Here is a 26,724-nt window from a genome sequence, read left to right on the forward strand (position 1 = left end):
TTAGTAACGGAAGGAAAAACCATGTACATAAATAAATACATTCAATGATCAAGACTGATTTAATGAGCATGAAAATAGTCCATAAAACGACTTCAAATTTTATAAAGACTAATGTTTGCATACAATGCGGAACACCTGATCTTTTCTAAATCCAGACAAGACATGGCATGACATAACCACTGAGTACTAGTGGGTGGAACAGAATCTTTCCATCTCAGTAGGATCGCTCTTCATGCCAAAGAATTGTAAATAGTATGTCTTGATGATCGTTAATATCTAATAACATTCCAAACAAAGCCATTAAAGGATTAGGTTCAAGATTATATTATTGAGAAAACACAAAAAAATCTCCCTCCAATAAGGTTCAAGCGCTCAACAAGATCAGAACATATATATGTCAAGGTTGCTTCCCTGTTGTGACATACATCAGGGATTCAGATCATGAAATATATGGGATAATTTAGATATATAAATCCAATGTTCAACATTGAACTGAATAAGAGAATGTCGAGCACATGCTGAAGAAGTGTTAACTAATTTAAGAATCAAATCCCAGTTTTTGTTTGAGAGAGAAAACTGAAGATCATGCCCGCATGCTCTTTTAATCTTATCGAAGGAAACCTGATGCAATTTTGAAAGCATATCATATTTAAAAGTTATTAAACTCTTCCAGGAGGGTGGTAATTTGAAAATTACATCCAGCATGTTAGATTCACAAGCCATGAGAAAATTTGGTAATCGAACCTGTAAAAAATTTCTGATCTGCAAGTATCTAAAAAAAATTATGAATTTGGTAAATTAAACCTTTGCTGATCACTGGGGGAAACTAGAACTAGGGGACATAGCCATGACATGAGACAACCGTCAACAAACAAGTCCCAAAAACACTGAATACCATGATCATACCAATTGAGAAATGTCAAATTATATTTTTTTTTCTTTGGCTTGGCTTCGCGGACGAAGATTTATGGAGGGGGTAAAAAGTCCACGTCAGCTGCAGGCTCGTTTGTGGCTGACAAGTCCGATGCGGGACAGGCAGACACGATTGCAGCAGTTGCAAGGGAAAATTGGTTGGTTGGGGTTGGGTGTTGGGTTTTTCCTCCTTTGCCTTTTGTCAGTGAGGTGGGCTCTGCGGTCTTCTTCAAAGGAGGTTGCTGCCCGCCAAACTGTGAGGCGCCAAGATGCACGGTTTGAGGCGTTATCAGCCCACTGGCGGTGGTCAATGTGGCAGGCACCAAGAGATTTCTTTAGGCAGTCCTTGTACCTTTTCTTTGGTGCACCTCTGTCACGGTGGCCAGTGGAGAGCTCGCCATATAACACGATCTTGGGAAGGCGATGGTCCTCCATTCTGGAGACGTGACCCATCCAGCGCAGCTGGATCTTCAGCAGCGTGGACTCGATGCTGTCGACCTCTGCCATCTCGAGTACTTCGACGTTAGGGGTGTAAGCGCTCCAATGGATGTTGAGGATGGAGCGGAGACAACGCTGGTGGAAGCGTTCTAGGAGCCGTAGGTGGTGCCGGTAGAGGACCCATGATTCGGAGCCGAACAGGAGTGTGGGTATGACAACGGCTCTGTATACGCTTATCTTTGTGAGGTTTTTCAGTTGGTTGTTTTTCCAGACTCTTTTGTGTAGTCTTCCAAAGGCGCTATTTGCCTTGGCGAGTCTGTTGTCTATCTCATTGTCGATCCTTGCATCTGATGAAATGGTGCAGCCGAGATAGGTAAACTGGTTGACCGTTTTGAGTTTTGTGAGCCCGATGGAGATGTGGAGGGGCTGGTAGTCATGGTGGGGAGCTGGCTGATGGAGGACCTCAGTTTTCTTCAGGCTGACTTCCAGGCCAAACATTTTGGCAGTTTCCGCAAAGCAGGACGTCAAGCGCTGAAGAGCTGGCTCTGAATGGGCAACTAAAGCGGCATCATCTGCAAAGAGTAGTTCACGGACAAGTTTCTCTTGTGTCTTGGTGTGAGCTTGCAGGCGCCTCAGATTGAAGAGACTGCCATCCGTGCGGTACCGGATGTAAACAGCGTCTTCATTGTTGGGGTCTTTCATGGCTTGGTTCAGCATCATGCTGAAGAAGATTGAAAAGAGGGTTGGTGCGAGAACACAGCCTTGCTTCACGCCATTGTTAATGGAGAAGGGTTCAGAGAGCTCATTGCTGTATCTGACCCGACCTTGTTGGTTTTCGTGCAGTTGGATAATCATGTTGAGGAACTTTGGGGGACATCCGATGCGCTCTAGTATTTGCCAAAGCCCTTTCCTGCTCACGGTGTCGAAGGCTTTGGTGAGGTCAACAAAGGTGATGTAGAGTCCTTTGTTTTGTTCTCTGCACTTTTCTTGGAGCTGTCTGAGGGCAAAGACCATGTCAGTGGTTCCTCTGTTTGCGCGAAAGCCGCACTGTGATTCTGGGAGAATATTCTCGGCGACACTAGGTATTATTCTATTTAGTAGAATCCTAGCGAAGATTTTGCCTGCAATGGAGAGCAACGTGATTCCCCTGTAGTTTGAGCCTACGACCCAAGGACCTCGCTGCCATGTCCCAGCTTGCTTGGCCACAGCACACGAACCATGGGTGTAAAGGGTGGGGCCAGTACTGCGCGCACTGCACTCCACCTAAAAGCTCCTTTGCGCAGGCCTGAGGACAGGTCCACGTCCTCCCCCTCCACATCCTCCCCCTCCACGTCCTCCCCCTCCACGTCCTCCCCCTCAAAAGATGCTCACAAACTCAAGCTAGCATGCTGGAACATCAGAACCATGCTAGACAAGGCTGACAGCCACCGACCTGAACGTCGGTCTGCCCTCATTGCACATGAACTCCTCAGACTTGACATCGACATAGCCGCTCTCAGTGAAGTCCGCCTGGCAGATGTAGGCAGCCTCCAAGAACGCGGCGCGGGCTACACACTCTACTGGTCTGGCAAGCCTTCGGATGAACGACGCCTATCTGGTGTAGGCTTCATGGTCAAGAGCTTCATTGCCTCCAAACTCGAAAACCTTCCGACAGGCCTCTCGGACCGAATCATGTCCATGCGACTCCCACTTCAAAACAAGCGTCACATCACCCTCATCAGTGTCTATGCTCCAACCCTCCAGGCGGAACCAGCAGAAAAGAACAAGTTCTACACCGACCTGCGCAACCTCATCCAACGTACCCCTACAGCCGACAAGGTTGTCATCCTGGGCGACTTCAACGCTCGTGTCGGCAAAGACTCAGAAACCTGGCCAGGAATCCTGGGCAAGCATGGCGTCGGCAAGTGCAACGACAATGGGCGCCTCCTGTTGGAGCTCTGCGCAGAACAGCGGCTTGTCATTACAAACACCCTTTTTCAGCAGAGGGACAGCCTTAAGACCACCTGGATGCATCCCCGATCCAAACACTGGCACCTCCTGGACTACATCCTGGTGCGAGAAAGTGACAAACGAGATGTGCTCCACACCAGGGTCATGCCTAGCGCGGAATGCCACACTGACCACCGGCTGGTTCGCTGCAAGCTCAACCTTCACTTCAAACCAAAGCCCAGGAACAATAAAGCCCCCAGAAAGAGGTTCAATGTTGGAAACCTGCAGTCAGACGAAGCGAGAGGAAACTTCCAGGCAAACCTCAAAAGCAAAGCTCGACGATGCAACCCGCCTCACGGACCCGTCCCCTGAAACCCTCTGGGATCAGTTGAAGACTACCATACTGCAATCCACTGAAGAGGTACTGGGCTTCTCCTCCAGGAAAAACAAGGACTGGTTTGACGAAAACAGCCAGGAAATCCAGGAGCTGCTGGCAAAGAAGCGAGCTGCCCACCAGGCTCACCTTACAAAGCCGTCCTGTCCAGAGAAGAAACAAGCCTTCCGTCGCGCATGCAGCCATCTTCAGCGCAAACTCCGGGAGATCCAAAATGAGTGGTGGACTAGCCTCGCCAAACGAACACAGCTCAGCGCGGACATTGGCGACTTCAGGGGTTTCTACGAGGCTCTAAAGGCTGTGTACGGCCCCTCACCCCAAGTCCAAAGCCCGCTGCGCAGCTCAGACGGCAAAGTCCTCCTCAGCGACAAGATCTCCATCCTCAACCGATGGTCAGAACATTTCCAATCTCTTTTCAGTGCCAACCGCTCAGTCCAAGATTCCGCCTTGCTCCAGCTCCCTCAACAGCCCCTAAGGCTAGAGCTGGATGAGGTTCCCACCCTGGATGAGACATATAAGGCAATCGAACAACTGAAAAGTGGCAAAGCAGCAGGTATGGATGGAATCCCCCCAGAAGTCTGGAAGGCTGGTGGCAAAACTCTGCATGCCAAACTGCATGAGTTTTTCAAGCTTTGTTGGGACCAAGGTAAACTGCCTCAGGATCTTCGTGATGCCACCATCATCACCCTGTACAAAAACAAAGGCGAGAAATCAAATTATATAAAGAAGGAGGAAATACATAATTAGATGATATAAAACTTGATAAGGAAAAACCAGTTAAATCAAAATAAATTCCTGAATTGAAACCAGACATGCGAGGAATGTTTTACGACAGGGCTTTAGATAATTCTGGTAACTTTACCTCAAGAAAAAGGAAATGCTTCTCCTAAAAAGGATAAAACAGAAAACTTTTCAGCCGACTTCAATTCCAAGGGGCACCAGTTTCCTCCCACACTTCAAAATGTACTGGGTGGGTGTGGATTAATTGGATATAAATTTGGCGACATGGACTCATGGGCTGAAATGGCCTATTACCATCGAACTTCCTTTAATTTAAAAGAGAGAACATTGGAACATGTCTTTCAACATAGAAGTTCAGTTTTCAGGGCGTCATCTATCCCTTGCCTCCGAGCTGCATTTTGAATACCCCAATGAGTTCACCTTAATTCATCTTCTCCCATCAATTCTCCACCTTCTTTGCTGAAGAAAGCTAACTTGTTTTCTCTCTTTCTCCGTTCTGTGGAAACTGAACGGTTTCTCCTGCAATTACTGCTTGGCCTGCGAGGTGCTTCCAGTATTTCCTATTCACTCTCTATCACCTCTTTTTAAATATTGTCTTAGCATGAAACTGAGAACGTACAACAGTTCAGCATAGGAACAGGCCTTTTGGCCCATGATGTCTCTGCAAAATATGCCCAATCAATCTGAAACTCTATTGCTTGTACATAATACCATATCTCTCGATTCTGTCCATGTTCTTATGTCTATCAATTTGGCCTTTCAAATCATAGGAATAAACTATTCCACCCTCATTCTTGCTAACTCTATTTTTGTTAAATTGGATCTAAGCGCATTCCTCTTACTATCCGTTACTCTGCATTTTCTGAAGTCTCTTAAACACAAATGTTGTATCTGCTTCCACCACTATTCCTGGCAACTCATTCAAGGCACCTCAGACTATAAATCATAGGAGCCCTTCAGCCCATCAAAACTTCCCCACCATAAGTCAAGAGCTGATCCATTTTCCAACTCAGCTCTACTGCCAGGCCTTATCCCCATGGCCTTCGATGCCCGGGCTCATTGAGAATCTATCAATCTCTGCCTTAAATGTTCCCGCCACCACCTGTGGCAACAAATTCCACAGATTCACCACCCTCTGTCTAAAGGGATTCCTCCTCATCTCTGTTCTAACCTGACGCCTTTCAGTTCTGAAGTTGTGCCCTCTTCCTCGACTCTCCCACAACCTTTCTACATCTACATCTACTCCATCCATGGCTTTCAACATTTGAAATGTTTCAATGAGATTCCCCTTAATTATCCTAAATTCTCATGAGTACAGGCCAAGAAACATCAAACATTCAAACATATGATAAACCTTTCATTCCCAGAACCTGCCATTCTCTGCATAAAAACCTTGTCTCACACATCTCCTTCCAACTTTCCTTCCCTAATTTTAAATACATGTTCTCCAGGGTTTGATAATTTTACCCTGGAAAATAAGATTCTGATTGTCTACCCTCTACTGTAACGATGCCTCTCATAAGTTCAGAAATTTCTATTGGGCCTCCCTCGGTCTTTGACACATTAGTGGAAACAACCCTAGATTGTACAACCTCATAACCATATAACCATATAACCACTTACAGCACAGAACAGGCCAGTTCGGCCCTACTAGTCCATGCCGTAGCAAATCCCCACCCTCCTAGTCCCACTGACCAGCACCCGGTCCATACCCCTCTAGTCCCCTCCTATCCATGTAATGATCCAGTCTTTCCTTAAATGTAACCAAAACATCTGATAGTTCAAACCACATGATCCAGGTAACACCTTATAAACCCCTTCTGCACTTTTCCAAGGCTGTGCTCTTCTTATAATGGGGAGACCAGGATTGCATATAATACTCTTAAGTGCAGTCCAAGCAATGTTTTACATAACTGCAACATGAATTCCTTCCCTTATTCTTAATTCCCCAGCCCAATGATCACAAATGTTCCTCTTTACAACCCAATTTAAATGCATGGCCACTTTTGCTGTGAACCTAGATCTCCACATCTCTGAATACACAGATGAGGTCACCATCCCATGGGCTGTCTCCTCTGCTTCTCCCTCCTGAAGAGAACAATCCCTGTAGAAGGCAGAAATGGGCAGGGAGGGGTAGATGTTCCTGGTGGTGGGCATCTAATTGCAGCTGGCAGAAATAACAGAGGATGATGTGCCAAATGTGGAGTGGGGTAAAGGGGAGGGGGAGGGGGAGTGAAATCAGTGAATGGAGAAAATGCGGGACCTGGCTCTATTGATGACAGCAGAAGGAAAGACGAATTGCTGGATCGTAGATTTTTCTAATTTTGGGTCATGAGTCCCCACTCTCTTCTTCTGTACCCATTCTTCCTCATATTTTTGTTCTATTTTCCACCCACTCCAACCCATTCCTCCTCTTTGGTTCCACCCCCCTCTTTGCTCTCAAATCCCCAATGGATTCTTCCGCTCTCTCCTTTTTCCACTCCCCTGCACCTTAAGTTCTCTCTCTTTACACCACCATTCTCACCATCTCTTCTTATCAGATTCCATCACTGGGTGCCTTTGCCTTCAACTCATCCACTCCACCCTGCATGACTCATCTTCCTGCATCTGACCCCTTTGTTTTCCTTGCTTCCCTTTTCCACAATCTAGTGTCTGCCCATCCATTGCCTTCTGTCTATAATGCTTCACCTCTACCTGACTCACCAATGTCCCTTCCTACCAACACTGTCCTCCCAACACTGGTTTTCCTCCCAAATCTACTACCCTGAACCTTGAAGTGAATCCCTCTGCAGTTCCAGCCTCAGCTGTCAGTGGAAGCAACATTCCTGCTTCTGCTTTTTCTATTCCTTTCATCGGTTTATGTCTTTCTGCAAAATCGCCCCTCATCCTTCTAAACACCATTGAGTATGTCCAAGTTACTCAGTCTCACCTCATAACATACTCTCATCGTTTGCAGAATAAAATGAGCACCAGACAGTCTTTTACTTTAAAGATATCTTGCTAATGTTACAGTAGAAAGTGGAGGTTGCTTCCATGGGCACCAGCCACATTGCTGTATTTTGACAGAGTATGACTTTGGTCCAACGACAAGGCATAATTCAAGGATTGGCTCTATTACACAGACTTAATACCGATACGTGCATGGAGGGGAGAGGATTGAAAGCACGTCATAGAAATACATTTAGTCTGAGCCAACATTAGTTTCTGGATTAAAACACCGAAGTCTGCAGACACCATACTTGAAGTGAAAACACAATGCTGGAGAAACTCAGCAGGTCAAACAGTGCTCTTTATATTACAAATCTAACCAACATTTTGGGCATGAGTCCTTCATTAAGATATGAAAAAAAGGTAGGCAGGAGCCCAAACAAAATAATGGGAGGGGAGAGGCAGGGAAATGAGCCCAGTCCCAAAGCAGGAGGTAATCGGTGGATAAGGGAGGGTGGACACACCAGCAAGCAGGGGGAAGGGGGAGGAGGGGATGGCTCTGTGAGAGGAGAGGAAAGGGAGTGGAGAGCTGGAGGAAAGAAGATGAAGGAAAAAAGGGAAGGGTGGGAGAACAGAGAGCATACTGGCAGAAACAGAAGTTGATGTAAATGCCATCGGGTTGGAGAGTGCCAAGACAGAAAATTAAGTGTTGCACCTCCAATTTACGGGTGGCCTTGGTGTCCATGGAGGCGATGGACAGTATGGGAGTGGGGCGCGGAATTGATGTGGTTGGCCACTGGGAGATTCCCTGTCACAGATGGGGACAGAGCGAAGGTGCTCAGCCAAGCGATCTCCCAGCCATTAGTTTCCATGTCCCAATGTTTCATCAACAGATCAAAATGTCCAGACACACAGACCACGGATTACAAACTTAAAGAGTGCAATTGATGAAGTAAAAAGTAAAATGGCTTTGTAAATAATCTTGGTGTGTCTGATGGAGGCATTTATTTAAAACAAAGATCAGTTGTTAGCCCAAAAACCAAAGTAACTCAATTTATAAGAATTTATGCAAAAAGGTATCCTTTCGAGATAGCAAACCTTGCATTAGAAAAGAGATAAATGAATAACTGAACATGACATTTCAAGACACCAGACTAAACAATTCCCAACCCACAGGACCACTTTTCACAGAGGAAGCTGCCAATCAGGCAGTCATTGCCACCAGGGACTTGGTTAAAGGGATTTTGGGTGTTTATTTAGTGAAAGGTTTGTTTACCTCCAAACAAACCACTAAACCAAATTAACAAGGATGTGTCCTCATAAAAGAAACCAGATATTCAGCTTGTGGTTGCAAACAGTTCGATCCAACGGATTTGTTTTGACTAAATGGTGTCAGGTCAATTTCTATTCAATTTAAAGAATAGTTATATTGGAGCTCTACTTTTATTTATTCTGCAGGTAAGAACTTCTAACAGCACTCTACTACACCAGCTATACAGCTGATAGGACTGTGTCCTCTCAGCTCCAGAGATCTCAGTTCAATCCTGACCTGGGGTGATGCCTTTTTGTATTGTTTTGCCTGTTATCACCTGGGTGCTCTGGTTCCCTCCTCCATTCCAACAACATGGAAGTTGGTAGATTACGTGGACTCTAGAGGGCAATCGAGTGCTAGAAAATGGTGGGGGAGGGGGGTGGTGACTGACAGGAATGAGGGGAGAATAAAATGGGATGAGGAGGACTGATATAAATAGCTGCATGGAAATCTGTGCAGGATCAGTGGGCTGAAGGACTTGTAAACTGTGCCCCAATACAGTAAATCCCCTGATATCCAGCACCTATGGGGGACTGGTAGATTCCAGATAAGGGTATTTTCCGGTTGCTTGAGACTTACTCTTACAATGCCTTATGCACCTGTATTAAGAATAAATAGTTCAAAAGACAAAAATATTACACTGAACTTTCATTGAACAAACACATGAATATATAAACCTTAAATCACCTTATCTTCAGTCATGTTCTTTGAAAAAAATTAACCATTGCTGCATCTTCAGGTTCCTCTGCCTCCATGGAGCCACATGGAAGACGAGCAATAACATTATAGATAATTAACTCCTTTGCCCTCCTCCAAGTTTACAGATAAAGTCTCTGACTGGGATGCCCCTGACTAAGCAGAGATAAGGAGACACTTTAAGAGAACAACCCAAGGCCAACGTCTTTGCTGCTTTACATAACTTTATTTAAACAGCTGCTATGAGCAAACACGACCAAGGCACCCACTGGCTGAGTATTGGTTCCCATCTTCACCAAAGTTGATATGTTACTTCAGAGAGCATGTACTTTTACAATTTTAAAATCACATTTTTTACTTATTATTTTATTCTTACTCATTTTATTTTTTTAATTTATTTTCCCGAATTTTTTTGCCAGTTGCTTGAGGCTGCCATTTGCTTGAATTCCATATACCAGGTGTTTTATTGTATTTAGAATAAATGAAGCATTGAACTGTTACCAAGAGAAATAGTAACCATTTAAACCACAGCTATGAAAACAAACAAAACTGCAAATGCGCGAATCTGAAATGGATAAGATGGAAGAACATAACAAATAGCTTCAGGAGTAGGTCATCTGGTCTGTCGAGTCCACTCCACTATTCAATAAAATCATGGCTGATGTGGCTATAGTCTCAATTGCACCAACCTGCCTTTTGTCCATAATCCCCTTGATAGGCTCTATCAATAACCATGAAGACAAGAGCTGGGGAAGGATAGGCTTTAATAAACATGAAACTTTGGCTGGCCCAGATCCAGGTACAGGAATGCCGAAAGGGAGGAGGGAGGTCGACTTTTATGGCCAGGTCATAAGAGGTGGAGACATAGGAGATGAGTCACTAGTGGGCGGGCCAGCCTCATACATACAACAGCTCAGGTAGGGAATAATATACAAGGAGAAAACATATCATTACACCCCTACTATGCAAATATCCATCTAACTCGTCTTAAATATAATTATTGAGGCAACCTGAACTGCTTCATTGGGCAGACAATTCCAGATTATTCTGGGAAAACAAGTTCCTCCTCACCTCAGTTCTAAATCTATTCCCATGAATCTTGAGGCTCTTCCCCCCTTGTTCTAGTCTCAGCCAAGTCAAGCAACAGCAGAGAAACCAGGTGGTATTTCAGAGCATGACCTTTCCTCAGAATTGTCCTGATGAAAGTTTGTTCCACAGGCCCTGCTCAATTAAGTCAGCGTCAACCCCAATTCTTCTACCATAAAAGGTGCCAGGTTAATTTCCTTCAAGTGTCTATCCAGCCACATGCTTGCCTTCATTGGTCATGAGCAGAGAGGTCAGGATACTACACAGGATGTTGGTGAGACTGCAATTGGGGTAGCGTGTGCAGTTCTGGTCACCCAGCAATACGAAGAATGTCATCCATCTGGAAAGGGTACAGAAAAGTGTCACGAGAATCTTGCCAGGATGGGGACTCATGAATTATCCAGAGCAGCTGGATAGAACAATAGAACCATAGAACATTGCAGCACAGAAATAGGCCCCTTTGGCCCGTCTATTCTGTGACAAACTATTTTTCTGATTTGTCCCACTGACCGACACCCTGCCTACAGCCCTCCATACCTCTTCTATCCATGTACCTGTCCAAATTCTTCTTAAGAGTTAAAATTGAGACAGCATTCACCACATTAGGTGGCAGCTCATTCCACACTCCCACAATTCTCTGTGTGAAGAAGTTCACATTTCTCTATCCCTTTCATAATTTTAATATCTTTATCAAATCTACCCTCATTTACTTTGAGGAAATTATGTATCAGTATTCCCAGATCCCTGTGTTCTACTGCACTCCTCAGTGCCCTACCGTTTACCATGTGTGTCTTTTCTTGGTTTGTTCTTCCAAAATGCAGCACCTCACACTTATCTGTATTAAATTCCATCTGCCATTTTTCAGCCCATTTTTCCAGCTGGTCCATATCTCTCTGCAAGCTTTGAAAATTTTCCTCTCTGTCCACAACACCTCCAATCTTAGAGTCATCTGTAAACTTGCTAAGCCAATTTATCACATTATCATCCAGATCATTGATCTAGACAACAAACCATTGGTCCCAGCACTGATCCCTGAAGCACACCACTAATCACAGGACTCCAGTCTGAGAAGCAATCATCCAGCCATTGTCAAATCCACTTTATTACTTAACCATGAATACCCAGCATTTGAATCTTCATGACAAACCTCCCTTGTCAAAGGCCTTAGTGTTGACCATGTAGCCTTTCCTTCATCAACTTTCCTGGTAACTTCCTCAAAAAAACTCTATAGGATGGATCAAACCTGACCTAACATGAACAAAGCCAGGTGGACTATCCCTTATAAGTCCTTGGCTATCCAAATACTTGTATATCTGATCTTTTAAACACCTTCAAATAATTTATATTTAATATTTTTTATTGAATTTTGAACAAAATGTGTAGGAAGAAGAAAAATATGCTGGACAGGTAAAGGCAAATTACAATATATCCTCAAATAAAAATGGTGAACTAATGATGAACAGATAATAATGAACTAATATTATATCTTTTGTTCCTGCAGAAAAGAAAATAAAATAAAACTGCAACTAATCCTAAACTATTATAAAAAGAGAAAAAGCCTCTGGGTCACCTTAAACCACCAAAATGGTAAACAGTAACGGTGTGTTAGTGAATTGCCTTATATGTAAATAAGTAAGTTCAGGAAGAGATTACAATCACTCCGTATGTTATATACAAAATACTAAACTACTGTATGATTCATTAAATATTAAACCTCCGCCGCCTAAAATGACAGAAGGAGAAGAAGACAAAATGAACTGACCCAGTGTGTAAAAGTAGATGACACAAATTTCTTGTTTATTTGCATTGTGTGATGACATTGTTTAATGGGTTTGATGTATTGTATATGTTGAACGTTGAGTGAGTGGGGAGGGGGAGTGAAGGAGGGAGGGAAGGGAGGGGGGAAAAGGGGAGAAAATGAAAATGTGTATATTCAAGAGGGAAAGTTTGTGTGTATTTTGGTCAGTATGGTTCATAGTGTGAAAAAAAAATGTGCTGCATTTTATTAAACTTAACATCAGTTTTCAAACCATTACATCTAATCTTCTCGAGGTTCATGCATTGATCATAACTGGGGGGGATTAAAGCCCTTCCATCTTAGCAAAATACATCTTCTCGCTATTAAACTGGCAAAAGCTATCACATGGAAATCGGACACCAAAAATCAACTGTTCTCCACACCAAATAAAGATGAAGTTGAATAGCAACTGAGAAAATACAGGAAAATGCATTAAAAATTTCTTTCCAATAGTAATCTAATGCTGAACAGGACCAAAACATATGAAATAAGGAAGCAATCCCATTACGACATCTGTCAGGTAAAGGGTTGATAGTAGGAAAAATCTTAGCTAATTTATCTTTGGATAAATGTATTGTATGTACTCTCTGGAATAAGTGAATAACGTGCACAAATGGAAGAGGAATTTTAAACACTTGGTAGTTTGTAAGTTGCTCACCCAAGCACTCTTACGTTTATTCATAGAAACGCAATGAATTTTAGAAATTAATCCATAAATGAATCCTCTTTAACAAGCATTTAACTGAAAAGAAGTCAAAGCAATTACTATCATGGGAGAATGGAAAAGTAGTCACTTGGATTCTCAGAAAATCTCTAATCTGTAAATATCTAAAAAAAATGGAAATTAGGAAGATTAAATTTTTGTGACAAATTCTCAAAGCCATCTACAAATAAATCATCTCTTCTGACTCCATGTTTTAAGATAAAAGGATAATCAAGGTCAAATTTGCTCCCATTGAAAATCAGTGGTTAGTTTTGTACGGAGTCAATAAAGAGGGGGATGGACGTCTTAAATATTTTTATTTTCATCAGTATTCACTCAGGAAACAGGTACAGAGTTGTGGGAAGTAAGTAAAACCAGCAGTGAGGTCATGGAACCTATACAGATTAAAGAGGAGAAAATGCTTGCTGTCTTAAAGCAAATAAGGGTGGATAAATCCCCAGGGCCCGACACGATATTCCTTCAGACCGTGAGGGCAGCTAGTGCAGAAATTGCAGGGGCTCTGGCATAAATATTTCAAATTTTCTTCACAAGTGTGGTGCCAGAGGTTTGGAGGGTATCTCACATGGTTCCATTTTGTTTAAAAAAGGCTCCAAAATTAACCGTACAAGTTATAGGATGGTGAGCCTGATGTTAGTAGTAGGTAAATTTTTGGAAGGAGTTCTAAGAGGTCAGATATAAATTATTTGGATAGCCATGGACTGATTGGGGATAATCAACATGGTGCATGGTAGGTTGTGTTTAACCAAACAGCGATTTTTGGGGAGATTACCAGGAAAGTTGACGAAGGAAAGGCTGTGGATGCTATCTAAATGGACTTTAGTAAGGCCTTTGACAGGATCCGGCATAGGAGGTTAGTCAGGAAGATTCAGATACTTGGTATTCATGGTGAAGTAGTGAACTGGAATCGATGATGGCTGGATTGGAGAAGGCTGAGAGTAGTGGTGGATTATTGCTTCTCAGATTGGAGGCCTGTGACGAGTGGTGTGCCTCAGGGATCAGTACTGGGACCATTGTTGTTTGTCATCTATATCAATAAACTGGATGATAATGTGGTAAATTGGATCAGCAAGTTTTCAGATGACATTAAGATTGGAGGTGTTATGGACAGTGAAGAAGGTTTTCAAGCTTGCAGAGGGATCTTGATCAGCTGGTAAAATGGACTGAAAAGTGGCAGATGGAGTTAATGCAGATAAATGTGAGGTGTTTCATTTTGAAAGAACTAACCAACAAAGACATACATGGTAAATGGTCGGGCACTGAGAAGTGCAATAGAACAGAGGGACCTGGGAATACAGACATACAATTACCTGAATGTGGTGCCACAGGTTAAAAGGGTTGTAAAGAGATCTTTTGGCGTATGGCCTTCATAAATCAAAGTATTGGATGCAGGAGTTGGGATGTTATGTTAAAATTGTATAAGACATTGTTGAGGCCAAATATGAGGTGTGAAGTTTTGGTCACCTAATTACAGGAAAGATATGAATAGGATGGAAAGGGTGCAGAGAAGATTTATTGTGCTAGGATGTTGCCTGGACTTCAGGAACTGAGTTAGAGGGGAAGATTAAACAGGAGCATCGAAGAATGAGGAGAAATTCAATAGAGGTATTTAAAATTATGAGAAGGATAGATAGAGTAAATGTAGATAGGTTTTTTCAACTGAGAGTAGGTGCGGCCGGCGGCGTGATAACCATTGTTGCAGGGTTGAAGGATCTACGCCTCTGGGCCCGACTGAACTGGGCATGCACAGTGAGGCTTTAGGAATGGCAGGCTTCCGCCCAGTCTGGGGGTTGGAGGGGGGTTCCAACCCGCAGCCAAGTGGCACGGGCTGAGATAGTCGCCATGGAACAAGAAGAGAAAGAAGAAATGCTAATAATGATGGTGGAAGGAGAGGAAGCAATATTGCAAGCTGCAAGAATTATTGAAGGTAGGCCTCAGAGATTTAAATCCCCTCCTTTACAAACTTTTAAAGCCTTAACTGTTTAAAGGGATGCTACTGTATCTTTATCCGAAGATTTCATGTGTAGAATGGATAATATGGCAATACAAGTTATGCAGGGATTTATGGACAATAAGACTCAATTGACCGAATTGAGAGGGAAAATAGCCAATATTTACGAAGAAGTATCTACAATTAAAGAAGATGTAAATAAATGTCTGCGAGCGGTAGACACAGTGCAAGATGAATTTAAAGAAATTAAGCGGGCGTTTCGTGATTGCAATGACAAATTGGAAAGGTATATGGAAAGGATGGACTACGTGGAACTTTATATTATGGGATGCGTTGTGCAAAATCGAGAATTTTTGAAAAAAATTGCTTCATTGGAGAATCAGAATCGGCGTAATAATATTAAGACAGTAGGATTGCCGGAGGACATAGAAGGAATGGATCCGGTGAAGTTTTTTTCAGAAATGGATACCTGTGAGGAGAGGATGCGTTTCCAGAAGGGCTGAAGTTTGGATAGAGCGCATAGGGCAATATGGCGAAAACCTTTCTCAGACTAACCTCCACGAGCGGTTCTTAACCAATATTTGTGGTATCAAGACCGTAAAATGGTTTTACGTCTGGCAGTGCATGAAGCTCGTCAAAATCAGGGACCTTTGGTGGTCCATGGTAACAGAGTGTTCTTTTACGCCGATTTGAGTCAGGATGTTATAAGGAGACATAAGGAATGTAATCCAGGAAAGGCGGTTTTATGGAAGAAAGGTTATAGATTTGCTTTTAGATACCCAGCTATACTGAAAGTGCCTTATGGTAATTTTCAGGTTCAGTTTTTTGAGGATGAAAGCGATGCCCTGACATTTGCTAACTCTTTACCAAATAATCCAAATAGTTCTGAATTGCAGAAACAGCCGAAATCGCAGGGATCTTCAAAGAAGAATGGGAATGCAAGTGGAAGGAAGAATTTGGAGGAGCAGAAATTGATTGAGATTGGAGATGATGATTAAGTTGCCGGTGCCATGGAGGCGATGGAATGAATGTCTGAATATGGAAAAGTTTTTCTTTGCAACCTCATGACTTCTGTTAGGCTTCTTCATTTCTTTCTTGAGGTTTCCCTTGCAATTTTTACCATCTTCAAGAACCTCATTTCCTCCAGTTGCCTATACCTGCTATACACCTTCTCTCTTCTTCTGAACCAGATCCCCAATATCCCACAAAATCTAGGCTTTGCTTTTAATCCAATGGGAACATGCAAACTCTGAAAACTCAAAATTTCACCCTTAAAGGTCTTTCACTTGCAGAGCACATTCTTTCCCCAAAACGACACGTCCCATTCCATGCTTCCTTTCTCATTTTCTCACTTTGACCTTTCTCCAATTAGGATCTCAACCGAGGCCCAATCCTATCTTTCTCCATAATTAACTTGAAACTAATGGCATTGTGACCACTGGACCCAAAATGTACCTCTATATATTGATTTAGATAACTTTCCTGATCATGTTTGACTCCAAGCCATCCAGCCCTTTTACAGGATGGGAGTCCCAGTCAAATATGTAGAAAGTTAAAATATCCTATAGCCACAACCTTCTGTTTCCTGAAGCTGTCTTCAACTTCTCTACATATTTACTCCTCTGATTCACGCTAACAATTGGGTGGTCTATAATTCAATGCCATGAGTGTCGTCTTACCTTTCCCATTCCACAACTTCTTGTCTGTCCTGCCTGAGCACCAATGGTCACAATGTCATAATTCCACGTGCCAATCCATGTTCTAGGCTTGTCTGCCTTTCCTACAATACTCCTTGCAGTGAAATAGATGCAGTCTATTGAACATAACTATTCCCCTCTCTACCATTTCCTCTGGCAGCTGACTCCATATAATCACCACGTCTGTGTGAAGGAAGTGTCCCTCAGCTCCCTCTTAAATCTTTTATTTAAATTTAAATATTCAGGTCGCTAACAGGCCCTTTAGGCCCACGAGCACATGCTGTCCAATTACATCCAATTAACCTACAATCGGCAGTATGTTTTGAACGGTGGGAGAAAACTGGAGCCTCTGGAGGAAACCCACACAGATACATTGAAAATGTAAAGACTCCTTAAAGACAGCGCGGGATTCGAAGCCAGTTCCTGATCGCTGGTGGTGAAACACCATTGTGGTTACGGCTATGCTACCATGCCCTAAATCTCTGCCCTCTTGTTTTAGATTCACCTACCCTGGGAAAATAACTATGACTATTTTTCTTATCTATGCTCATTGTGAATTTATGGATCTCTATATGATTCCCCTGCAGTCTCCCATAGCCCAAGGAGAAAAGTCCCAGCCTCAGTGGATGAGCCCTCTTGATTGGTCAATTGAGTTCAATAATTGGAATCTTGAAAAGGATAGAGCAGAAAGCACCTGACGGACAATCAAGGCAGATGACCCAAGCATCTCTATAAAAATGAAGAACAGTGTTCTTCACTTATCCAAAGTGGTCGATATCAACCCCTGGGGGACTATCCAAGGAGTCAAAAACTGCCAGGGGTCGAAAGGTGTCAATAAATGCCAAGGGGTCAATTGAGTACCCTCTACTCTCCAAATTTCACTTTGGAAAGTCTTCCTAGCACATCCTTTCCAGAAAACAACTTGCATTCTAGATCCGTCCTCTTTTCTTCAGAATTGGCATTTCTCCAGTTTAGAATCTCAAACCTATCCTTCCCCATAATTAAATTGAAACTAATCACTGGACCCATAATCTTCCTGTACACACACTTCTGTCACATGTCCTGCCTTGTACCCTAATAAGAGATCCAGTATTGCACTCTCTCCAGTTGGTACCTCTATATATTGAGTTGGAAACATTCCTGAACACATCTGACAAACTCCAAGCCATCCAGCACTTTTAGAGTGTGGAAGTCCCATCAATATGTGGTAAGTTAAAATCTCCCACTATCTCAACTTTAGGTTTCTTGTAACTGTCTGCTATCTGTCTACAGATTTGCTCCTCCAATTCACACTGACTATTGGGCGGTCTATAGTACAACCCCATGAGTATGGTCATACCTTTCTTCCCATATAGGTTAAGTAGACAGGCCCTCTGGATTGTCCTCCCTGAGCACAGCTGTGATTATTTCCATGACGAGCAATGCCATTCCTCCCCCTTTCATTCCTCCCGTTCTGTCATGTCTGGGACAACAGAAGCCTGGAGCATTGAGCTGCAAGTTCTGCCCCTCCTGCAACCAAGTAGCACAGATAATTCCACGTGCCACTCCACACCCCAAGCTTGTCTGCCTTTCCTACAGCACTCCTTGCGTAAAAATACATTGATCCACTTGAGAAAACTGCCATCACGTTGCCATTATGACTTCTGACGTGACCTGCAATCTTCACCATCTTTTTCCCTCTCCACTCTCCTATCTACTCTGGTACTCTGATACTCAGCAGGTCAAACAATGTCCTTTAGCTAAAGTAAAAACATAGATATGGTTTTTAGACTGCAGGCATGTGACAGCATATTCAAGAAATTTTGCTGTTCAATTGGCAGTCTAAAAAGTAATGGACAGGAATTTTGAGTCAATCCCTGCGCCTCGATTTGTCCTGCAGAACCCCCACAACTTTTTGGAGGAAGCCTGCAATGTCAATCGTACCAGAAAAAATTGTTGACGGTCATTCACTCTACTACAACTCCCAGGAAATGTTTAAAGAGATATGGGCAAATGGGATTAGCTCAATCAGCATTGTCAAGATGGGCTGAAGGGACCACTTCCTTGCTGTCGAGTTTGATAATTTCTTTCAAACGCTTGATTCTTTCTACTCCCTTTATGGCTGTGAGATAGCAATAAGTGGAGAGAACAGGGAGATGCAATGAGATGTGGGTGCAGAAGAAGTTTTTTTTTAACCAGAGAGGAATGGAGGGGTCTGAAGCTCACTGATTGACAGTCAGAATTTCCAGAGGTGCTGAATGAGATGATGAATCTGCTGACTGAGATCGGAGTCATGGAACTGAAGAATCTGGAATTGTACTGCGCAGAACAGAGATTTGATCCAAGGGTTTTGCTAGGTTTTGTTAGGTTAAATGTTGAGAAACATCATCTGCTTTACACTTCCTTACCCCCTGTCCCCTGCAAGGATTCCATCCCCTTCTCTCAATTTCTCCATTTCCATCTCTTCCCAAGATAAGGTCTTCCAGTCTAGATCTTCCAAAATGTCTGCCTTCTTCCAGAAATGTAGCTTCCCCTCCACCACCATTAACTCTGCCCACACCTGCATCTCCTCCATTTCCTGCTCAACGGCCCTGGCCCCTCTGTCACCAGATGCAACAAACATAGAATCCCCCTCATCCTCACCTACCACCCACCAGCCTCCGCATTCAGCACATTAATCACTGGAACCTCTGGCACTTACTGGAGGATCCCACCACTAGATACATTTTTCCTTCTCCTCTCCTCTCAGACTTCCGCAGGGACTACTCTCTCCACAATTCCTTCATGCACACAATCCTCCCCACCCATCGCACCCCCAGTGCTTTTCCTGGGCTTGCAGGAGGTGAAACATGTGCCCACAGCTCCTCCCTCACCATGGTCTGGGGCCTCAAACAGGCCTTTCATGTGAAGCAAAACCACTTGTACATTAGGGAGACCGGTCGCAGACTGGGATATCGCTTTGCTCAGCATCTCCTCTCCATTCGCAAACACAGCGACCTCCCAATGGCCAACCACTTCAATTCTGAGTCACGCTCCCCTACTCACATGTCTGTCCATGGCCTTATGTACTATCCCACCCAGACCACCCACCAATTGGAGGAACATCACCTCATTTTCCGTCTGGGTACTCTCCTGCCAGATGATATAAACATCAACTTTACTGCCTTCCACTAAACCTGCTCACCTTTTCTTTCCCCTCCCTCTTTCCCATCTTTTCAGTTCTCCTACCCACCCACCCATCTCTCCTCCCTCTCATTGCTGCTGTCCCCTCCCCTCCTTTCTCCACCTATCATCTCGTGCCTTTGTCACTCCTCCCACTCTTTTGTTTCTCATACTTTGATGAAGGGCTCAAGCCCGAATTATCGGTGATGTATTTTTAACCTTTGCAACATAAAGGACCCTGTTGGGCCTGCTGACCTTCTCCAGCATTGTGTGATGTTACTTCAACCACAGTGTCCACAGGTTACTTCAGAGACATCAGGAAGCAGAGGTTTAAAATGACTAGCAAAAAAATCTGATGGTACTGTGCCTGGAATGATCTGAGATGAAATGGATGAAAATTCTGCTGCAGATTTCATTCTGAATGTCAAAATAAAATTAGATAAAAATTTGAAAAAGAAAAATACTAAATTTGTTGGTCCTGGGAAAATAGAGTGGATTGCTCTGCAGAGGATTGTGTCATAACTCATTAACTTCTTTCCCTTTAAAATATTTTTATTAATTTCAATAACAGTAAATTTGTACAGTTCAATCATGGAAAGTGCCATGGAAAAAAGCTTTTTAAAATCTTCTGCAAGCTTAATCATCCAAATGAATTCCAAAGCACAGCTATAATAAAGAAAGGACATAATAAATTTGATTTAGCAAAACCCCTAAACTGTAGTTTTATTTAAAACACAGTAATCAATGAAAAATAGAAAAAACTCATTAACTTCGATGCACAAAAAATACATTTGATTAATAACTTAGTGGGTCAATGAGAGACTGCAGATTCAAATACGCAAAAGTGCTGGAGAAACTCAGCAGGTCATGCAGCCTCCATAGGAAGAAAGAGCATTACAGGCCCTTTGGCCCACGATGTGTTGGCCTCAGGAAACCTACTCAACAAGCAAATTCTTTCCTACCTCACACCCATACTCTCTATTTTTCTTGCACTGAAAGAAGTAAAGGGTAACTTTGACACTACCACTATGTATATTGTATGTATGTTAGCTACACCACAACGAATGCCACACCACATGAAAGGATGTTTTCCTTCCCCAGGAAGTCAGCTTCGGGAAAAGCATTGCTATCCTAGCTAACGAACCCTGGACCCATACTACTTCAGAGGGACGTCAGGCACCATAAGACTGACCCCCTAGTTGAGAAGGTCCTCCTCCTCTACGCCAACCCCTAATATGCCTACTTGGAGTACCAGGATGGGCGACAAGACACCGTCTCCATCCGGAACCTGGTGCATGCAGAGTGTAGTGTGAATAAAACCTCTCACGACTGAAGGGAGAACAAATGCTTTTATTAGGTTATAACTAAGGGTAGGATTCAACAGTAGTCTTCAGAAGGGTTCTGGGTTTAGGCAGGAAAGCAGGGTTATATGTTAGCAGATGGGGGCAGAGCCAGGAGGCAGGGCCAGCCATCAGCATAACACACTACCAGTGAATCCCAGTTCACTGCATTCACCCCTTCCTGTATAATTTAGGGTCTGTAAATGAAGACAGAGAACATGAGTTCAGAAAAAAAATACAGTTATTTATAAATTTACAGATTTAAGCAGTTTGGGGGTCTGGAGATCCTGGTGGGGTGCCTTAGTACCAGCAGGCTTTGGACTCCTTGGGTCTCCTGGTCCTCTTGTGAGGGAGGAGAGGCAGGCTGGGTCTCCAACTTAAAGGTGGAGGAGGATGCACTTTCCTCCTGAACCGAATCCTCCGGAGCCATGATTGGGGATGGCAAGAATGAGCTCTGTGGCTTGCAGAGCACCTGAGGCAATGGACCATCTGTTCTGGTGGATGCCAGGTCCCTGATAGAGATGGTGTCCTCCATGCCATCTGGGTACTCCACATAGACTTACGTGAGATTGGCATGGAGCAGTTTCACCCTTTCCACCAGGAGTTCGGTCTTGGTTCTCCTCACGTGCTTCCTGCGAAGGACTGAATCAGGAGTGGTGAACCAGATTGGGAGTGTAGTTCTCGATGCCGACCTTCTTTTGAAAGTGAATAGGAGCTCATGAGGAGTAATGTTGGTCACAGTACATAGTAGCGACCAGATGGAATGGAGTGCCATAGGGAGGACTTCCTGCCAGCGTGAGTCTGGAAGGCCTTTTGACATCAGGACCAGTTTGACAACCTTCCAGACCATGGCATTCTCCTTTCAACCTGCTGTTTCCCTGGGGATAGTAGCTAGTAGTCCTGTTGGACGCGATGCCCCTCACCAGCAGGTACTGCTGTAGTTCGTCACTCAATAAAGCTGAGCCCTAGTTGCTATGAACCTGGCTGGGATATGCGAACAGGGAGAAAATGGAGTCTAGAGTCTTTATGACTGATGAAGTGGATGTGTCTAGACATGGAATGGTGAACAGGAAGCGGGAGTACTTATCAGTGACAGAGAGGAAGAAGGTGTTCCTATTCACAGAGGGGAGAGGTCCTGTAAAGTCAACATTGAGCCATTCAAAGGGCCTGGATGTCTTGATCAGGTGCACCTTTGCAGGGTGGTAGAAGTGCGGCTTGCACTCTGCATAGACCTGGCAAGACCCAGTCATTTCCCTGACATCTTTCATGCAGTAGGGAAGATTGAGCACCTTGACAAAATGAGCCATGCAGGTGACCCCTGGATGGCAGAGCTCATTATGCAGAGACCGCAGTTGACCGGTGTGTGCAGAGGCACAGCTTCCTCTGGATAAGGCATCTGGAGGGTTATTAAGGGCTCCTGGCCGATAGTCAATGTCATAATTGTAGGTGGAGAGCTCGATCCTCCACCTAGTAACCTTGTCATTCTTGATGTTGCCCCTCTTGACATTATTGAACATGATTGCGACCGAGTGTTGGTCAGTGAGGATCATAAATCTTCTACCAGCCAGGTAGAGTCTCCAGTGCCTCATGGCTTCTACAATAGCTTGAGCCTCCTTTTCCACAATGGGTTCCGGAGCTCAGGATCTTGTAATGACCATGAAAAAAATGCAACCGGCCTGCCCACCTGGTTGAGGTTAACGGGTAGGGCTATGTCGAAAGCATGGCTTTCCACTTGTCCATTGCTTGCATGCAGCTTTTGCAATGTGGTTCCAGAGATAGTTAAAAGTCATTTGGGCTTCAGCCGAGAGGTGGAAATTAGTGGCTTTTAAGAGAGGGTGAACCTTATCAGCGTATTGAGGGATCCACTGGGCATAATATGAAAAAACCCCAGGCATCTCCTCAAAGTCTTGGTGGTCCTGGGGATGGGGAGCTCTAACAGGGGGGCATCCTATTGGGATCGGGGCCAATTATGCCATTCTCCACCATGTAGCCAAGGATAGCCAGACTTGTCAGAGTTATAAGTGAGGTTCAGGGCTTTCACCACGAGGAGAAAACTCTGAAGGTTGGCGTCATGGTCTTCCAAGGTGTGGCTAGAGATGGTGACATTATCAAGAAAGGGGAAGGTAGCTTTCAACCCATACTCATCCACCATTCTGTCCATCTGCCTCTGGAAGATAGAAACCCTGTTAGTGATACGAAAAGGGACCCTCTGGAATTGATATAGATGACCTTTAGCCTCAAATGCCATATATAGATGGTCCTTGAAACAGATTGGCAGCTGGTGATAAGCAGCTTTCAGGTTGATGGTGGAACAGACCTGATACCATACAATATCATTCACCATGTCTGAAATTTGAGGTAGGGGGTATGAGTCCAGGAGTGTGTACTGATTAATAGTTTGGCTATCGTCAATTCCCAGCGTGGACTTTTTTCCCCTTTCACTTTCGTCAAGTAGACGTTGTGTCTCAGACTGTATAAAATCTCAATCTGCTGTACTGTACCTCCTGCTCTTGGTAGCAAAGTGTTTGCAGTCTGAGGACTGATTCGGGAAGAGAGGAGGGGGATGATCTTTAGTGCGGTGAGGCTGTATGAGGGTTCTGATTTTAGGGCCCTCCATTACAAACTATTACAGGGTGAGGGGACCAAGACACGCTTTTTAAAAACAAATATTTTTCACACTATGAACCATATTAATCAAAATACACTCAAACATTTCCCTCTTGAATATACACAGTGTCATTTTCTCCCTTTTTCTCCCCTCCCTTCCCTCCCTCCTTCCCACCCCCTCCCTACCCACTAAATGTTCAACATATACAATACAATAAACCCATTAAACAATGTCACCACACAATGAAAATAAACAAGAAAATTGTGTCATCTACTTTTACACACTGGGTCAGTTCATTTCATCTTCTCATTCTATCATTTTAGGGGGTGGAGTCTGTGGTAGGCCCTCTCTGTTGTGTTCCATGTATAGTTCCCAAATTTGTTCGAATACTGTGACGTTATTTTTTAAATTATATGTTATTTTTCCCCAATGAAATACGTTTATTCATTTCTATGTACCATTGCTGTATTCTCAGGCTTTCTTCTGATTTCCAGGTTGACATTATACATTTTTTTTGCTACAGCTAAGGCTATCGTAATAAATCTTTTTTGTGCTCCATCCAAATTGAGTCCAAGTTATTTACTTCTTGTATTACTTAGAAGGAAGATCTCTGGATTTTTTGGTATGTTGCTTTTTGTGATTTTATTTAATACCTGATTTAGATCTTCCCAAAATATTTCCACTTTCTCACATGTCCAAATTGCATGTACTGTTGTTTCCGTTTCCTTCTTACAGCAAAAACATCTGTCTGATACCGTTGGGTCCCATTTATTTAACTTTTGGGGCATGGTGTATACCCTGTGTAACTAATTATATTGTATCATGCGTAACCTCGTGTTTATTGTATTTCTCATAGTTCTGAAGCATAGCTATTCCCATTTTTCATTTTTTATCTTTATGTTTAGATCTTGTTCCCACTTTTGTTTGGGTTTACAACTTATTTCATCACTCTCTTTCTCTTGCAGCTTGATGTACATGTTTTTTATAAATCTTTTTATTATCGTTGTGTCTGTAATCACATATTCAAAATTGCTTCCTTCTGGTAACCTCAGACTGTTTCCCAATTTGTCCTTCAAGTAGGTTTTCATTTGGTGGTATGCAAACATTGTACCATGAGTTATACCATATTTGTACTTCATTTGTTCAAAAGATAATAATTTATTTCCCAAAAAAACAATTTTCTATTCTTTTGATCCCTTTTCTCTCCCATCCTCTACAGGAAAGGTTATCTATTGTGAAAGGGATTAGTTGATTTTGCGTCAATAATAATTTTGGTAGTTGGTAATTTGTTTTTTTTCCCTTTCTACGTGAATCTTCTTCCAGATGGTGCAGTACTGGTGAACTTCTATGTTGCACCAGTTTTCTGCTTGACCTTCTGGTACCTTCTCCCCTATTTATATAGCTCTAACCTGGTCCAATCTGGTTTTAAGGTAACACAGCATGTCTAGATCCGACACGAGATCACACAGTTTATCAATTATATGCAAGCGAAATTTACAGAAATCCCCCCTTCAAATGAGAGATGTACTATACAATGTTGTTGGACACGCATAGAATGTGAAAGACACAAGAAATATGCAGTAATTAGAAGGATACATCTTCAGGTTGGTTTTTTGCACAGTCTGTGAGTCTATGAAACTTTCAGTAGAGCCTGTGTCAATTAGGCATTGAGTGGAATTTCCATTTACCTTTACAGTCACTATGGAGTTGCTGAGCTGGTGAGGTTGGCCAGATCTAGGACTATCAAGGCTATGTCCCTGGAGACTCCATACTCTTTCTTCACTCGAGTGGCCCCTATTATCCTGGGTTACCTTGCGTGGTTAAGATGGCATTGACCTCATGGCACGGCAAGATGGCCGCCCTCCTTCTTCCTCCGAATGATAATGGCACTTGGTTTGAATTTGAGTCGCGGCAAGATGGCTGCTGTGCCTTTTCGCGCTGTTTCTTCACTGCCACCCTCCGTCGGCATGTCACGCAGCAAGCGGGTTTGGGTGAATTTGGGACAAATGGCTTGGGTTTGGAAACGGATCCGGGAGTGATGCAGGCTGCGGACTTCCCCGGGCTTTCCCTCACACGACAAACCCTTGCCCAATGCTCTTTCTTGCCACCGTTGGAACACACTGAGTCTTCAGCTAGGCATCAAGATTGTGGATGCTGGCTTTTGCCAGAGAAGAAGCCCTCCCTAGCACGGGAAGCGGTAACCATTAGTGCAGGGGTAGCGGGAGCAGGCAGTCCTTGGAAGGGGTCACCTGGGTGAGCGAGCTTGCTGGCATCAAGGTTGTCATTCTCGAGCTTGGCCTGCTCCAGCGATTTGGCCAGCTTGACATGGTTAGTCAGGTCCTTCTATCCTGACTCGAGCAGTCGCTGCCTCATGTACCTCGAGCAGACCCCCATGACTAGAGTGTCTCAGATCTGTTCTTCTCATGAATATGGCCCATAGCTGCTTCATACCTGCACTTCTTGGCAAACATCCACAGATCCAGCAGGTAGTCATCCTGGCAACTGGTGACGTAGAGCGAGTTGGTGCCTCGCTAGGATCTTGTTCTGCGACTTCAGGTGCCTCAATAGGAGTGTCATACGTAGGGAAGTCCCTGATAACTGCATACCCTTTCATTCTTACCCTTGAAACGAGTGCGGACCTCCTGAGTTCATCAGTGTGGAAGATGTCTCTGGTCGCTTTCAAGTAGGCCTGTAAGCATTTCGGCCAGTATGTGAACTCCTCGGCTGCGTCAGGGGACAGAGGGCCTATCAGTAACATACCTGGCTTGAGTAGCACTTCCATTGTTAGGGAATAAGCTAATAAAATTGTAGCGTGAATGTAAGCTCTCATAACTGGAGGGAGAACGAATGCTTTTACTAGCTTATAACTAAGTGTCTAATAGTAGGCTTCAGAAGGGTTCTGGGTTCAGATGGGAAACCAGAGTTATAAGTGAGCAGACTGGGGTGGAGCCAGGAGGTAGGCCAACTATCAGTACAATACCCTACCAGTGAATCCCGGTTCACTGCACAGGGGACCCTGCACCCAACCAGCC

General features: G+C 43.7%; 1 long non-coding RNA gene across 3 annotated transcripts in view; it reads left to right on the forward strand.

The window, feature by feature from the left end:
- LOC138745497 (uncharacterized) overlaps positions 1-26,724 on the forward strand; it is a 68,016-nt gene that overhangs the window by 36,138 nt on the left and 5,154 nt on the right. For 2 of the 3 annotated variants that reach the window (XR_011346316.1, XR_011346324.1), the window contains one exon: positions 11,938-12,296. This is a non-coding gene — a long non-coding RNA (uncharacterized lncRNA). Of the gene's footprint in view, positions 1-11,937; positions 12,297-26,724 lie in introns of those variants that run through there. The other variant, XR_011346338.1, reaches the window with a different exon arrangement.

This window comes from Narcine bancroftii, chromosome 1, assembly GCF_036971445.1.
Source record: "Narcine bancroftii isolate sNarBan1 chromosome 1, sNarBan1.hap1, whole genome shotgun sequence".
Lineage (NCBI taxonomy): Eukaryota > Metazoa > Chordata > Chondrichthyes > Torpediniformes > Narcinidae > Narcine > Narcine bancroftii.